The sequence below is a fragment of the Triticum dicoccoides genome, chromosome 6A (assembly GCF_002162155.2).
Source record: "Triticum dicoccoides isolate Atlit2015 ecotype Zavitan chromosome 6A, WEW_v2.0, whole genome shotgun sequence".
NCBI classification, from domain to species: domain Eukaryota; kingdom Viridiplantae; phylum Streptophyta; class Magnoliopsida; order Poales; family Poaceae; genus Triticum; species Triticum dicoccoides.
Window position 1 is genome coordinate 406,059,558 of NC_041390.1, and position 5,487 is coordinate 406,065,044.

Sequence of the window (5,487 nt, forward strand, 5' to 3'; positions counted from 1 at the left end):
CTGCAGACCAGTACTCGCCTAAGTTCTCTCACTTGGAGACTTAGCTGTAGTCCGGCACTCGCCTAAGTATTTAAAAAATCCTACCGAGTGGAGAGCAATCCTCCCACTCGGGGGCTTAGCTGCAGTCTAGTGCTCGCCTAAGTTCTCCCACTTGAGGACAGGCACTCGCCTAAGGTTGAAAAAATCCTACCGAGTGGAGAGCATCCCTCCCACTCGGGGGCTTACCTGCAGTCCAGTACTCGCCTAAGTTCTCTCACTTGAGGAGTTAGCTGCAGTTAGGCACTCGCCTAAGTTTGAAAAAAACCTACCGAGTGGAGAGCATCCCTCCCACTCGGGGGCTTAGCTGCAGTCCAGTACTCGCCTAAGTTCTCTCACTAGAGGACTTAGCTGCAGTCAGGCACTCGCCTAAGTTTGAAAAAATCCCACCGAGTGGAGAGCAGTCCTCCCATTCGGGGGCTTAGCTACAGTCCAGTACTTGCCTAAATTCTCTCACTTGAGGACTTAGCTGCAGTCAGGCACTCGCCTAAGTACAAAACACATCCCACTCTGCAGTAACAAGGTGTAGGTCGACTGCCACCTCCTCCATGGGGAGCTTCGCCACAAATACAACACGCCCTCCATCCTACTCTGCAGTAACAAGGTACAGGTCGACGGCCACCTCCTCCTTGGGGAGCTTCGCCACAAATACAACATGCACTCCATCCTGCTCTGCAGTAACAAGGTCGATTGCCACCTCCTCCTTGGGGAGCTTCGCCACGAATACAACGAGTGCTCCATTACCGATCCGCAAGGATGACAAGGTACAGGTCGGCTGCTACCTTCTCCTTCGGAGCTGCGCCACAAATACAAAAAAGTTGTCTCGAATGAAGAACTATTTCCACTCGACGAGGGATTCATAAAGATATTCAACGGTAAACCAAGTTCAGATAAATCCTAAAGGTTCCGGACCACAAATCAAAGTGCTCAGGCATTCAGCCCGAAAGAGTTTAACGGTTACAAAAACCACTCGGCATTCCGAGGCAAATTCAAGGTGAGGCATAAAAGTTTGTTCACTCCATAGGAGGAGGGCTGGCAGGCTCGACGAACTCATCCAGGTCGACGCCGTCGGCGATCCGAGTGGCTGCAGCGATGAAAGTCTCCATAAAAGTTCGGAAGTCATGCTTCTGGGTGTTGGTGACCTTGATTGCTACCAGTTTGTCTTGTCGCACCTCCTTGCAGTGGACACAAACCAAAGAGAGAGCCACATCAGCACCACACCGAGCAGAAGACTTCTTCCACTCCTGCACTCGGTCAGGGATTTTGTTAAGATGAGTCATCAGGGACTCAAGATCATTTTGGAGCGTGGCCTCTGGCCAAAGTGCCGGGTCGATCCATGACATGGCGACCTTCAGTCGAGCCAAGTAGTCCACGACACTGTCGATGCGGGATTCCAGTCGGAGCAGATTCATGGTAGTTTCATCTTTCACGGGAGAATTGATTGGATCCAAACCAGGTTCGATCCGCCCAGTCTCCTCCTCGAAGTTCTGGCAAAATTCTGCATCACGATCCAAGAATAATTCAATTTACATACCCTTAGTCGACACAAATAAAAATCAGTCGGACCAAAATGTGCACCTTCAAGCTTGATGAACAAGTTCTTGGCAAGGCTCCTCAGATAGCTCTCCAGATCGTCCCTCCTATGAGCGATGCCTTCCATCTTCTCGGCCAGGTTGAGGTTCTCCTTCTTCCAGTGCGAGCACTCCTTGTTGGCTTCGTTCAGAGCAGATTTCAGCCTGGTATTCTCTTCTTCCAACTGGCCGACCGAAGCCAGCTTCTGTTCAGCCAGAGCGGTTCTGTCGTCAGCTTCCTTGCGAGCAGCAGCCAAATCCTGATCCTTCTTCGTCAGAGCTTCTCTCAGTTCTTCTGCGAAGAAACAATGCTTGGTTCAGAAAGAGCGGAAGGGTAATCAAGCCTAAGACAGACCAGTCGACAAACTCGTCTTACCAATGGCGCCGTCCTTGACTTTTTGCAGTTCTGTCTTGGCCAGCTCCAAGTCAAGGTTCAGTTGGATCTGCTATCTCTCCAAGTCAGCAAAGCGAGCTCCAAGCTCACAAGATTTCTGAAATCAAAGAGGAGAAGTTATTTTACAGCGAAAAACGACAAGGACAATAAGTACTAAGACTACGGTCGACTGCCTGCAGTTCACCATAGTCTCGGGGACTACACCCAATGGGTGCACTTTGCGTGCCCCCACCAGTTCTGATCCCACTCGACCGGCCCGTCGGAGTCGAGTGCAGGGAGTAAAAAAAGGGGAGAGAAAATAGAACTGAGACCACAGTCGACTGCCAGCAGTCGACCGTGGTCTTGGGGACTACACCAAGTGGGTGCACTTTGCGTGCCCCCACCGGTTCTGATCCCACTCGACCAGACCGAGTGGAAGAGACAAACTACAAAGACTATAGTCGACTGCCAGTAGTCCACCGTAGTCTTGGGGACTACACCCAGTGGGTGCACTCAGCGTGCCCCCACTAGTTCAAAAATTCAATCGACGCACCCAGTGGGTGTACAGATACAGATGCAAAGATTTTCAGAAAGAATCTTCAGGTAGCATATGCTAACAGAACAAGCAGCGACCAACTAACCTGAATGTTGCTCTGGAGAGCCGAGCTGGCATCGTAGGCGGCCTGGCTGGCGTCCCGCACCGTCTTCATCTGCTCCGTCATAATGCCCGCCTGGCGTATGGCTTCCTTGGTAGCATTCACATCGTCCTCTGGGACGTGATGGGTCGCAAAAACCGAAGGCGGGTCGACAGGGACCTGAGCAGTCGATGAAGAAGGCAAGGCACTCGACAAGGGCACGTCGAAGGTAACAGAACCCCGATTGCCATCACCAGCATCCTGAACGACTGGCTCCGTCCTCGGCGTCGATTGTGGCACCTCGCTTGCAGGAACCTTCCTATCTTTCCTTGTTAAAGGCCTCTCGGTCTCTTCATCATCATCATCAGGGAGGTCAATAACGTTAGGGGTTGTTCAAAGTTCAATCGAAAAAATCGCATCACCCAATGGTACACATTGCAGTTGAATCAACCAAAATAAAGACAAAATGGCAAAAATCATACCCAGATTAGAAGTGACCGCATCCTCCATCACCTCATCATCGTTCCTGTAAGCTGAGGTCCCGGAAGTAGCAGCGCTGCCAGTTCCCAAGTCCGTTCGGTTAAAATGAGAAAAACAAGCAGCACAAGGCATCGAGTGAAGATAAAAAGAGAAATCACGCAGAAGCGACAGGGATGTCAATCTTAATCTTCGGCAATGCCTTCCGAAGCTTCGGCTCTGCGACTTTGGGATTCTTTGGCGCTTTCTCAGTCGGAGTTGGCGAAGAGGTCCGAGGACGCTTTGAAGACTGACCAGCTTGAGCAATCGCCTTTTCACGAGCGCTCGTCCGTTCTTGGTCAAGTTTGGACCGCCTCTCCCTGCGAGGAGGCGACTCGACTTCTTCTTCGTCACTCGGATCGTCGCTTTCTTCGTCCCCTCCACCGTCAGACTCCCACTTGCCAATGTCGCCGCCACTCGCCTCTCCTTCCGGGTCCTGCTCCTGTTCTCTGTTGGGCATTGAATACATTTCAATAATGGACTGAAAGAAAGCAGGGAGAACAAAGTCAGTCGACTCAGCATAGGCAGCCGCGCGAGTGGATTCAGATTACAAAATAAAAACTCAGAATCGGACCTTCTCTGGTACATGAGATTGGTCAAATGGAGGAACTCTCCTGGCTCCCATGGGGTTGTCCTTGTTTCCGGTCATGCCCGACAGCCACTTCTCCAGTGTGTCATCATCGACCTCCTCCGGGTGAATCCGAGTGGAGTCTTCAAGACCCGAATACATCCACATCGGGTGGTCTCGGGCTTGAAGAGGCTGGATGCGCCGCTGAAGGAGGACCTCCAAGAGATCCATACCGGTGACCCCGTCACGGATAAGCTGGACCACTCGCTCGTCTAGCACCCTCACCTGTGCTTTCTCCTCCGGGAGCACCTTCAAAGGGGATGGTTTCCTCACTCGGTCCATGGTAAAGGGAGGGAGGCCAGTCGACTGCCCTGGCGTCGACTGGTCTTTACAGTAAAACCAGGTCGACTGCCATCCGCGGACTGAGTCGGGAAGAATCATGGCCAGAAAAGAACTTTTCCCTCTCATCTGGATACCAAGACCCCCACACATCTGGATCACTCGAGTCCTCTCGTCACTTGGATTAGCCTTTTTCACTGTCTGGGAGCGACAAGTGAAAATATGCTTGAAAAGACCCCAGTGAGGCCGGCAACCAGGAAATTCTAACACAAAGAAATGAAAGCGGCGAGATAAACGATTGTGTTGGGAGTAAAATGGTGGAGTTGTGCTCCAAAGAAGTTCAGAAATCCTCGAAAGAAAGGGTGAGGAGGCAAGGAAAATCCACGGTCGACGTGGGTGGCAAGAAGAACGCGCTCACCATCTCGGGGTTGCGGTTCGGATTCCTTCCCCGGAAGCAGTGCCGAGTCGTAGGGGATCAGCCCTCCTTCGGCCAGGTCGTCGAGGTCTTCTTGGGTGAGCTTAGAGTGGATCCAGTCGCCCTGGATCCAGCCCTTCGGCAGGCCGGTTGACGAGGAGGATCCGCCCCGACTGGTCGCCTTCCCCTTCGACCTCGCCGTCGCCTTCTTTGCCCGCTCCAGAGCCGCCGCCTTCCCCTTCCCCATCGTCGCCGGCGAGACGCGTACGGAACGGTGGCGCGAGGGCGAGAGCGAGCGCAGCGGAGGAGCGTGAAGAGGAGAAGAGATAATGGGGACGCACTGTTCGGGAGACCTCGGTCCAACGCCTTATATGAGGCCGCTTCCGAGTGGCTGACGGGTAGGCCCGGGCGGTTCTGTCAAATCCCGTAACAATCTCTCACGCGATACGTGGCGAAAAAGGTGATGCGGGGATCGAGCCGGCTCCGCTCTATCCCATCCGATTACTGCGGCCTCCCCCGTCCCGCGCACTTCCCAAAATTTGGATCCCACGAAATCTGCAGGCAGCGGAACAACTTGTCAGAGCAAAGATCTCCTCCGCACCGTCACTCGGAGCCTTACAAGTAAAGAAACTCACTCGACAAAAACCTAAGAATGGATCAAGGCGACTGGAAAGGAAGTCGCTGCCATCGCTCAGGTTCATTGATCCGAAACAAGAAATGCTCACGGCATGAAAAATGAGTCGGAGAAGTGCTCAATCCCTTTCCCACTCAAACCTCGATTCTTTCGGGGGATAATGATGAAGCTATGTACCTAGGGTAGGGGCATGGACCTGTCCAAACTGACCTACCCAAGGACATCTCCAGAAGAAATCATCTTTCAATCGACTTGGAGGTGTTCCACTCGACAGACTCGAAGATACTCAACCAAGAAGCAACCATTCGACCAAGACCAAGCCACTCGACAGTCAGAGACCTAAAGGCAGTCCGCATGCTAACAGTCGGTTATTAGGTAGCTTTTATAGTCATCATAGCAT